This window comes from Peromyscus leucopus, chromosome 23, assembly GCF_004664715.2.
Source record: "Peromyscus leucopus breed LL Stock chromosome 23, UCI_PerLeu_2.1, whole genome shotgun sequence".
NCBI lineage: Eukaryota > Metazoa > Chordata > Mammalia > Rodentia > Cricetidae > Peromyscus > Peromyscus leucopus.
The window spans coordinates 29,542,341-29,554,516 of record NC_051082.1 but is presented as its reverse complement, the minus strand read 5'-3'; positions in this window follow the sequence as shown (position 1 = coordinate 29,554,516).

Below are 12,176 nucleotides of genomic sequence, written 5' to 3'. Positions count from 1 at the left end.
ATTAATCTATATCAATATGATGATTTGGGCCTGTCAAAATGATCAGTTGGTAAAAGTACTTGCCATCAGCCAGGGGATCTAATTTCAATTTCCAGGACCTACATGATGGAAGGAGAGAACTGATTCCCTTATTCTCTGACCTCCACACATATACCCCACCCCAAACATACACAAGCAAATACCCAAATGTAATTTTAAAAAATGAATACAGTGGTTTCTGTGGGAAAGTGCTCTCCTGAATATTTGTTGCTGAATGGCAAGGTTGGACTCTTGGATTCCCCTCACCCCATTGCCACCATCTGTCAGCTGAGGCTTAGGGCTGGAGAGATGGCTCAGCAGTTAAGAACACTTGTTGTTTCGCAGAGGACCAGAGTTCAATTCCCAGCACCCACAGCAGTGGCCTTTAACTCCAGCTATAGGGGCCTCAAAAAATACAGAGCCTCTGATCTCTATAGGCACCTGCACTCATGTGCACATACCTACCTGTGTGTGGACACAAGCACACACATAATTATGATAATAATAATAATAAATAATAATAAAAAATAAAAAAGAAACTAAAACTTTTTTTTCTGTGTATCCCTGGCTGTCCTGGAACTCATTCTGTAGACCAAGCTGGCCTCGAACTCAAGAGATCCACCTGCCTCTGCCTCCTGAATGCTGGGATTAAAGGCGTGCATCACTGCCCAGATGGAAACTAAAGCTCTTATAAAATGACCAAAGTACCTTTCTAGGATTAGAAAAGAAACAAATAGGAAAATAAAAAGGATTGTATTATGCGAATTTTACAGAGAGATATAAAAGAAATACCTACCTATGAAGTGGGTCAGCATGGACAGAGCAAAGAATAGTTAAATAGGCTGAGGATGTGGCCCAGTGGGCCAAATGCTTGTCCAGTGTCTTCATTAGGGCTTCTGTTGCTGAGTAGACACTATGACCACAGCAACTCTTTTTTTTTTTAATTAAAAAATTTTTATTCATTTTACATACCAACCACAGATCCCCCTCATCCCTCCTTCTGTTCCCTCCAGCCCCCCTGCCTCACCCCCGAACTCCTCCTCCAAAAGGGTAAGGCCTCTCATGGGGAGTCAATAAAGCCTGGTTGCTGTGGGATGTTCTGTATGTCCTGTGGGAGCCCTTCTTGGGTTCTTTGTGGCGTTACCCAGCAGGTCCGCATAGAGGATGATTAGGACCATGGGCCTGAGTGCAGGTGTCTGAGATGGTCTGCACTTGGCTGTGCTGGGGGATGGTCTGTATGTCAAGTTGTTCTGATTGATCAATAAATAAAACCTGATCGGCTGTGGCTAGGCAGGAAGGATAGGCGGGACTAACAGAGAGGAGAAATAAAAGGACAGGAAGGCAGAAGGACTGACTGCCAGATGCCGCCAGCACAAGAAGCATGTGAAGATGCTGGTAAGCCACGAGCCACGTGGCAAGGTATAGATTTCTAGAAATGGGTTACTTTAAGATATAAGAAAAGTTAGCAAGAAGCCTGCCACGGCCATACAGTTTGTATGCAATATAAGTCTCTGTGTTTGCTTGGTTGGGTCTGAGCGGCTGTGGGACTGGCGGGTGACAAGGATTTGTCCTGACTGTGGGCAAGGCAGGAAGACTCTGGCTACACCTGGTACATTCAGTTGAGGAAGGACCAAGCCCCTCCCCACCGTATCAAGGCTAAGCAAGGCATCCCACCATAGATGAAGGGCTCTAAAAAGCCAGCTCATGCACCAGGGAGAAGTCCTGATCCCACTGCCAGGGGCTCCTCAAACAGACCCAGCTACACTACTATCTCCTGTATGTAGAGGGCCTAGTCCAGTCCCATGCAGGTTCCACAATTGTCAGTCTAAAGTTCACGAGTTCCTACGAGCTTGATTCAGTTGTCTCTGTAGATTTTGCCATCATGATCTTGACCCTTCCCTTGCTTATACAATCCCTCTTCCTTCTCTTCGACTAGACTCCCAGAGCTCAGCCTGGTGCTTGGCTGTGGATCTCTGCATCAGCTTCCATCAGTTACTAGATGAAGTCTCTATGATGACAGGGTATTCACCAATCTGATTACTGAGGTAGGCCAGTTCAGCCACCCTCTCCACTATTGCTAGTAGTTTAATATGGGGTCATCCTTGTGATTCCTGGGAACCTCCCTAGCACCTGGGTTCTCCCTAACCCCATAATATCACCCTCTATCAAGATATCTCTTTCATTGCTCTCCCACTTCATCCCTCCCCCAGCTCAACCACCCCATTCCCTCAAGTTCTCACCCCTATCCCCTCCCCTCTATTGCCCCCTCATCCCCAGTTTACTCATGGAGATCTCATGTGTTTCCCCTTCCCAAGGTAATCCATGCATCCCTCTTAGGGTCCTCTTTGTTTCCTAGCTTCTCTGGATCTGTGGGTTGTACTCTGATTATCCTTTGCTTTACATCTAGTATCCACTAATGAGTGAGTACTGCTGTGGATATTGTTCTATATAAATAAAACACTGATGGCCAGTGACCAGGCAGGAAGTAGGTGGGACAAGGAGAGAGGAGAATTCTGGGAAGCGGAAGGCGGAGGGGAGAGACACTACAGCCACCGGCAGGAGAAACAGCATGTGAAGACGCCGGTAAGCCACCAGCCACGTGACAAGGTATAGATTTATAAAAATGGGTTAATTTAAGATAAAAGAACAATTAACAAGAAGCCTGCCACGGCCATACAGTTTATAAGTGATATAAGCGTCTGAGAGATTATTTTATAAGTGGATTGTGGGACTACAGGGCTTGGGGAACCTGGAGAGAAGCCCTCCAACAACAAGTACATACCTTGTTTGTCCTTCTGAGTCTGGGTTACCTCACTCAGGATGATATTTTCTAGTTCCATCCATTCACAGCAACTCTTATAAAGGAAAACATTTAATTGTAATGGCTCATTTACAGTTCTGAAGTTTAGTCCATTATTGCCATGGTGGGAAGCAAGGCAGCAGGTAGGCAGACATGGTGTTGGAGAAGGAGCTGAGAGGTCTTACATCTTGACTCACAGGCAACAGGAAGTGGTCTGAGAAACTGGGTGTGGCTTGAGCATATGAGACCTCAAAGCTCACCCCCACAGTGACACACCTCCTCCAACAAGGTCACACATCTTAATAGTGCCACTCCCTTTAGGGGTCATTTTCTTTCAAACCAACTCACCCATCAAGCACAGAACCCTGGTTGGACTCTAGTACTGGAATATAGGTGTGATGGTGCAGTAATGCATTGCCTCTAATCGCAGCACTTGGGAGGTGGAGGCAGGAAAATCAAAAGAGGTTTGAGGCTCATTCTTAGCTACAAAGAGAGTTTGAGGCCAGCATGGGCTATATGAGGCCAGCCTGGGCTATATGAGGCCCTTTCTAAAAATAAAAGGACAACTAAGGTAAGTTTAGCTTGATGGGAAAATCAGCTTATTAAAGGTTGTACGAAGGGCAGCTGCCATGCACCAGTTACCTGCCTCCCACCTCACCTTCACCTTCTGTATTCCTATTTTATTTTATTTTATTTTATTTTATTTTATTTTATTTTATTTTATTTTATTTTATTTTTGAGACAAGGTTTCACTACGAAGCCCTGGCTAGCCTGGAACTTAATATGTAGACTAAGATCTCCTTGCCTCTGAGTGCTGACATTAAGGGTGGGCACCACTATAACCAGCAGACACTTTTATTTTTATTTACTTATTTGACCCCCCCACCGTGTGTGTGTGTGTGTGTGTGTGTGTGTGTGTGTGTGTGTGTGTGTGTGTATCATATGTGTTGTATGTGTTAGTGCTGGTATGTGCATATATGCATGTGCGTGCACAGGTCAGAGGTAGACTTTCGGGTGTCTTCCCACCTTTCTGTTTTGAGCTTCTCATTTGGCTAATGGGTCTAGCCAATGAGCTTCAGGAATCTGTTTGTCTCAGCCCCTCTCCCCACCTAATATTGGGGTTATAAGAAGCTGGAACCCGAGAATTTTATACAAAACCCTCAGTTCTTAAATATGGAGGACTCAGTGAACCAAGTAATTCTTATCAGTGAAAACCCATCTATCACAGCCTCTATTTTGGGCATGTAACAGTCTAGCAAACAGCATGTCCTTTGTAAAACCTCTTTAGAGCCCTCAAGGGCTAGTCTGGGAAGAGTCTGTCCCAGTCCTCAGTCTGTTACATAGTCAAGGTCTACCGCACAGAAGCCCCTCCTTGTACAGCCCCGCTACGTAAGCCACCTTGAACTCCACAGAACTGTAACCCAGCACGTGAGAGACTGAGGTAAGGATGGTCAGGACTTCAGGGTGGTCCTCAAGCTATATAAGGAGTTTAAGGCAAGCCTGGGATACATAAGACTTTGTCTCAAAAAGCCAACACAACAACAACAACAACAAAGGTAGGAAAGAAAGATACACATCAAGCATTTACCAAGATACATACCGAGAAAAAAAAAATATTCCTTGGCAGAAAGTTTGTAGATTCCAGGCTAGCCTGGCTATCATATGTGCCATGACAACATCCAGCTAGTATTTGTCTACCTTAAAGCCTTGTGGCTCCAAATGGTAGAATATCTCTCTCTCTCTCTTTTTTTTTTTTTTTTTTTTTTTTTTTAATTTTCAGGGTGGGGGATGTTGCTCGGTTTGTAGAGTGCTTGCCCAGTATGCAAAAAATGCCCTAGGTCTAGCCCCGCAGCACCACATAAACTGGTTTTATGGCACTGTTATTCCAGCCTTCAGGAGCAGAGACAGGAGAAGTATCAAGAGTTCAAGACCACGCTGGGGCATGGTGTCCCAGAATGCCTTTGTATCCCCCAACTTGCATCAAACTATTTCCACCCTGTCTTAGGGTTTCTACTCCTGTGAAAAAACAGACCCCGACCAAAAGCAACTGGGGGGAGGAAAAGGTTTATTTCAGCTTCCGACTCTCAGGTCACGGTCCATCACCGCGGGAAGTCAAGGCGGGGATTGAAGAGAGGAACTGAGGTAGGGGCTGAAGGAGAGGCTGTGGAGAAGCACTCATCATCGCTTGTCACCATGCTTGCTCTTTTGGTTTTTATACCACCCAGGACCATCAGCCCAGGGCAGCACTGCCCTCAGCGGGCTGGCCCATCCACATCTATCCCTAATCAAGAAAATGCACTATAGTCTTGCCTACAGATGAATCTTACGGAGGCATTTTCTCATTGGAAAAATCACTTTCCCCAAAGGACTCTAGCTTGCATCAGTTGATATTAAATTAACCAACACACACCTCATAACATCTGGGACTTATTTTTAAAATTCATTGTATCTATATATTTGACTTCAAAAGGTTGCATATGTCATTGAGATCATACAAAATTACCCCTCATGTATCTGGCTCCCTTCACTATTTCAGGTCACCCATGTTGTGGCAAACGGTAGAATTTCCCTCACGTTTAAGTCTGAATAATATCCTGTTGTATGTGTATAATATAAATATATTATTATTTTTCTTTTTATTATTTTGGTTTTTGGAGACAGGGTTTTTCTGTGTAGCCTTGGCTGTCCTAGAACTCTCTCTGTAGATCAGGCTGGTCTCAAGAAATCCATCTGCTTCTGCCTCCTGAGTGCTGGTATTAAAGGTGTGCGCCACCACCGCCTAGCTTATTTTCTTTCTTTCTTTCTTTCTTCCTTCCTTCCTTCCTTCCTTCCTTCCTTCCTTCCTTCCTTCCTTCCTTCCTTCTTCTTTCTTTCTTTCCTTCCTTCCTTCCTTCCTTCCTTCCTTCCTTCCTTCCTTCCTTCCTTCCTTTCTTTCTTTCTCTGTTGTGGACATTTAGATTGATTCTATATTTTAGGTATTATAAGTAGTATGTCAATAAACATATCAGTACAGATATCTATTCAATGTATTTATTTTGTTTTCTTTTGTTATATGCCTAGTATTGGCATGGATGAATCATGTTAGCTTTTTTTTAATTAAAGCATCTTATTTTTATTTATTTAAATTATGTGTATATGTGCACATCTGAGTGAGTTTGAACATGTAAGTGTAATGCACATGGAGGCCAGAAGAGGGTATCAGAGTCCCTCCTGCAGCTGGAGTTATGGGCAGGTGGGAACCATTTGATGTGGGTGCTAGGAATTGAACTCCAGTCCTCTGGAAGAGCAGCAAGCACTCTTTAACTATTGGGCCATCTCTCCAGACCCCATGTGGTAGTTCTGTTTTTAATTTTTTGAGGAAACTTCATATTGCTTTCCATAATGGCTGTACAAGTTCACATTGTGTCCAGTAGACACAAGGATTCCCTTTCTTTACTATCTCACCAACACTCATCACTTGTCTTTTTATAATAACTGTTTTAGGAGCTGGAGAGATGGCTAAGAGCACTGGCTGCTCTTCTAGAGGAGCTGGATTCGATTCCCAGCACCCACAGAGATCTGACACCCTCTTCTGGCCTCAGGTAGCGCTGTGCTGCACATGGTACATAGACACACATGCAGGCAAAACACCCCTACAGATAAAATAATAAACCTAAAGAAATACCCATCCTAGCAAGTGTGGGGTAGTTTGGGTATGCATTTCTCTAGTAATTAGTAACGAGGAACACCCTTTCATTAGCTGTTACATGTACATCATATTGGTAGGCTGTTTGAATGCACTGGGAAGCTGGCTCTGGAAGCAAAGTTGCACCCCCGTCCCCAGCTCCACTTCCATTTCAGGCATAATCATGTTTGACTCAAAGAGTGTTCCAAGATCTAGAGTGGCTGCTGTGTTCCTGCTGAGCTACTCCTAGCCTGGGCTCCAGAGAGCAGCACTGAGCCCTAATCCATCCTTTGTTTAACCCACACCTTTTGTTTCTCTTATCGCCCTATGTGAATCTTGTCTGAGAGTCTTCTAAGGATCCAAGGTCTATGCAAAACTTGGTTCAGGAAACCCAGAAAGCCACCGTAGTACCTGAGAAATCGAGGAATTTGCACTTGGAATTTTATCTCTGGGAGCTCTTCTCAGGTTGCTTTGAAGGTATGGAAATTAACTGGCTAAACTGTAAATAGAGAGAAAATAAAGATGCCCTAGGCGAAGGGAAAGTGCTTCAGTCCTTCGAGGCAGGACCCCTCTGCAGTCATGAAGGGCTAGATTAATTCTTAAGATGCCTCTGAGTCTTCTTTCCACAGATCCGCATGAACACACATACTCGTGTCGTGACACACAGTGACAATCTAGGGATGGACTGGCCCCTTAACTCTGATAGGGTGGGAGCAAAGCATCAAAAGAGGCCAAGAGTGAAAATATCGTGCCTGTCAGTGCACAGTGGCACACATCTTTAATCACAAAACTCTGGCGGCAAAGGCAGGAGGATCTCTGTGCATACCAGCCAGCCTAGTCTACACTGTGAGGCCCTGTCCCAACCAACCAACCAACCAACCAACCAACCAACCAACCAATCAAATAAAGTGCCCTTGAGAATGACTGGCAGGTGATCCATTTCCAACAGAGGGTCCACGGTATAAAGGTGCCTGTAGCGGGAGAGAAGCTGAAAGTTCGGCCATGGGGTGAAAACTTCATGGGGGAACTCCCGTCAACTGCCTCAGCCTCCCCAGGTCAGTTTCTGCTGGATATCTGTAAGCTCCTAATTTGATGATTTTTGTTTTTTGACTTAGAAGCCTCCCCCCAAGGAGACACTCTACTCTGCCCAGGACTCTGTTTGTTGGTGGCTGCCTTAAAGGGGCTTCCCCAGTTAGTTTTTGCTGGATACTTGAATGCCCGATTTGGTTATGTTTTGTGTTTTCTCTCTCTCCCTCTTAATAAAGACACCCATTCAAAACCAGAATTGTGGCTATCACAGATCACCCTCTGAACTGTACAAAACAGCTATTGATATTCGAAAAAAGTCTCAACCTTTTTAATTAAATTATCAGTTAATTTTCTGGTAGTTGTGACAAGATCCTGCACTTGAGGAAGCCTCATGGTTTCGGGAGATACAGTTCATCTTGGTGGTGGGAAGGCATGGCAGTGGGAGCATGAGGCAGCTGGTCACGTGGCATCCACAGTCAGGGAGTGGAGAGAGATGGACGCTGGAGCTCAGCTCATTTTCTCCTTATTATTCAGTCTGGAACCCCAGTGCACTAGATGGCGCTGCCCACATTCAGGTGGGGCCCACTCTTCAGTGAAACATCTCTGAGAAGATCGTCACAGAGAGATCTCAGGCATGTCTCCTTAATTTCAGTCCCATTTATCACATCCCACTTGTTCAGGGTGCTATTTGTTGCTCATGGTTTTGTTGTTATAGTAAAAACTCATTGTCAAGGCCAGTTTCAACGTACAGTTCTTACTATGTTGGCCTACATGAGATTCTGTCTCAGAGAAAATCACTACTCTCCCCACCAATTTTAAGGAGAGTGTTTGGTACACAGGAAATGCCCAATACACACTTGTTGGCAGAGCAAGAAACTCTGATGTTGACATGAGTAGTGTGAACCAAGCTGTTGCAAAAGGAAACAGTACTGAATGATGAACAGGGCCTTGCGAAGAGTTCTTCTGCATTAACAAAAATGTCAGGAGGAAGTTTTGAGGTCAAAGGAAATGTAATTCATGTCAATGCATGGGCTGTCTGTAGTTGAAAATCAGTATTCTATGTGTTGCTGATAGTTTCTGTGTTAATAACTATGTCTGACATTACGCCTGGAAGGAAACAAAAATTTGCCCTTTTAAAAAAATTATTGGGGCTGGAGAGATGGCTCAGAGGTTAAGAGCACTGGCTGCTCCTCCAGAGGTCCTGAGTTCAATTCCCAGCAACCACATGGTGGCTCATAACCATCTGTAATGAGATCTGGCGCCCTCTTCTGTAAACATAATAAATAAATAAAATCTTTAAAAAAATAATAATAAAAAAAAATTATTCTGGGCTGGAGAGGTGGCTCAGAGATTAAGAGAACTGGCTGTTCTTCCCAGAGGTCCTGAGTTCAATTCCCAGCAACCACATGATGGCTCACAACCATCTTTAGTGAAACCTGGTTGCTGTGGGATGATCTGTATGTCCTGTGGGAGCCCTTCTTGGGTTCTTTGTGGCGTTACCCAGCAGGTCCGCATAGAGGATGATTAGGACCATGGGCCTGAGTGCAGGTGTTTGAGATGGTCTGCACTTGGCTGTGCTGGGGGATGGTCTGTATGTCAAGTTGTTCTGATTGGTCAATAAATAAAACCTGATCGGCCGTGGCTAGGCAGGAAAGATAGGCGGGACTAACAGAGAGGAGAAATAAAAGGACAGAAAGGCAGAAGGAGACGCTGCAGCCGCCGCCATGACCAGCAGCATGTGAAGATGCCGGTATGCCACCAGCCACGTGGCAAGGTATAGATTTATGGAAATGGATTAATTTAAGCTATAAGCACAGTTAACAAGAAGCCTGCCACGGCCATACAGTTTGCAAGCAATATAAGTCTCTGTGTTTATTTGGTTGGGTCTGAGCAGCTGTGGGACTGGCGGGTGACAGAGATTTGTCCTGAATGTGGGCAAGGCAGGAAAACTCAGGCTACACCTGGTGCCCTCTTCCAGCCTGCAGGGATGCAGGCAGAACACTGTATGCATAGTAGATAAATAAATACTTTAAAAAAATTATTCTTATTTTTTAAAAAGTGTGCATGTGTGTGTGTCTGTGTGTGTGTGTGTCTGTGTGTGTGTGTGTGTGTGCGCGCGCGCGCGCGCATGTATGTGCATATGTCCACAAAGGCCTGAAGAGAGAAGACACCAGACCCCCTACAGCTAGAGCTTATGGGTTGCCTGGCATGAGTGCTGGGAACCAAACGCAGGTCCTCTGGACGAGCACCGCATGATCTCAACCACTAAGCCATCTCTCTAGACCCTCATTCCTTCTAGATCACTGAATACTAGCCGTTCTTGGATGGTTTAGTCATTTGCGATTAAAAAGGTAAAATGCAGTTTTAAAGAACTGCATAATCAGTCCAGAGAGCAAAGGAACAAGCATTGGCCTTGACATCAGAAAATTGAGAGTAGAAACTGGCAACTGGCCAGTTGTACGCCTGGAAGCAAGGCTCAACCTCTACACTTCCCCCATCTACAACATGGAGCTATTACAGGGACATTAAGTGTGTGTGTGTGTGGGGCTATTATGGAGTTATGAACAAGTTTTAGATGTATGTGTATAGATGAAAATGCTCTGAGTAATAAATGCAAAGCTATCCCTAGCCAGCTGTGGCAGCACACAGCTGTAACCTCTGCACTTGGGAGGTGGAAACAAGAGTGTCAGGAAACCAAGGCCAGCCTAAGCTACATGAAGTCCTACATCAAACAAACCAACAAAAACAAACAAAAAACCCCATGTTATTCGTAAGCATCATGAGTGTCTAAGGCCAGGGAAGGCCTTGCATATTTAACATCTCTGAATAACTTTCTCTCGACAATCTTCACTAATTTAAAACTCTTTAGAGACAATCTCACTATTTACCTTAAAATAAAATTCAAGATCCTCCCACTTCACTCCTGAGTATGGGATTATAGATATGCATTACCAGACCCATTTAAATTAAATTTTATATTGTAATTATACTTTTATTTTTATTAATTTATTATGTACACATGCGTGTATGTGTGCGGCCACGTGTGCCATGGCTCACAGGTGGAGGTCAGAGGACAACTTGTGGGAGTCGGTTGTTTACTTTCACAATGTGGGACCCGGTGATCGAACTCAGGTTATTAGGCTTGGCTGCAAGCCCCTTTGCCTGCTGAGCCATCTTGCCAGTCCTTCTTCCATATTTTTGTCATCAAGATTGAAGTTGGGGCCTGTAAGTGCTAGGTAAGTGTTTGCACTTAAGTGATGGTCACAGCCTCACCTCACTTTAAAAGACATGCCTCTTCTCTAGTCAGCTGCTGCTTCTACAGCAGGAGGATTTGGGACCAAGGACTTTCACTGTTGAGCTATAATTCTCAGGACTGAAAAGGGGGGCGGGGTATAATTCACACATTAATTAATAAAATTCTCTATTTCAAAGTGTAGGATTCAGTGACTTCAGCACATTCACAAAGATGTGCAGTCACCCTGCCCCCTCAAAAAACAAACAAACAAAACAAAAAAAGTCGCATTAACAGCCTCTCCCTGTTCTCTTGCCCCACTACCAGCCACTAACATGCTTCCAGTTTTTCTGAATTTGCCAGAAGTGTATATGTGTGTTGGTCAGGGTCTCGGCAGGTAGCTCAGGCCTCAGACTATCTTTGAACTGGCTATTTAGCTGAGTGGTCTCTGAAGCCATCTCTCCAGCCTGCTTTCTCCATCTCTATCATGTTTTCGAGATTCTCATGCTGCACTGTACGTCGGGACGTCGGGACTGAAGAACCAAAGCACCCCCATTTCAAGCAAGCCCCTCACCCCAGCTTGAAACAGGCCTGAGTTTCTAAATTCTCAGAGCTGCTGACATCGGTCCCAGGACAAAGTCAGGATGTTTGAAGAGCCACCTGGTAGCAACTGATTAACCATAGAATGCTCCAATGCGGGAGATGGTCAAAAGTACAAAGTCAGGATGTTTGAGGGACTAACTGGTAGCAATTGATTAACACAGATGCCCCAATGCCGGAGACAGTCTATAAAGTTTGACAAACAACCAGTCAAAACTAAAAAGTAAGATAACACAAAAATTCTGGAAAGCCCCTAAAACCTGAGCCAATCAGAATTGTACCCGTACTAGCACCCCTAACTGATGTAACCTTGTGGTTTTTGCCTTTAAAAACTGAGCAGAGGGGCGGGCACCTCCTCCAGCCTCTACTGTGTTGGATGGCTTGATGAGGTCCCGGCCCCGGGGATTGAACTGCTCCAATAAACCTTGCTTCTGCATTTTGGTGAGCTCGTGTCTCTGGTGGTCTCTTTGGGGGATCTCGCGCCCAGGGCACAACAGGAACCGTATTCCCTTGTGTTCATCTTAGGCCACTGCGTATATTCCCCAAAATTGACTTACCCATTCGTTATATATGGGTTGCTTCACTCTTAAACCTCAAGACAGAAGAGTAACATTGTGAACGGCTTTTCATATGCAACCCATCGTCTTTCTTTCACGTTAGTTCCTCATTTCAGGTTGAGGCAAGACACCTAAGGAGTGTTCCCTTACCATCACTAGACTCCGTTAGTTTCTGCACCAAAGACCAGCGCGCACATGCGCACATTCGTAGAGCCCGAGGGTGGGAGTGTCCCGCCCTGCCCCCGCCCCGCCCCGCCCCGCCCCGCCCACTAACTC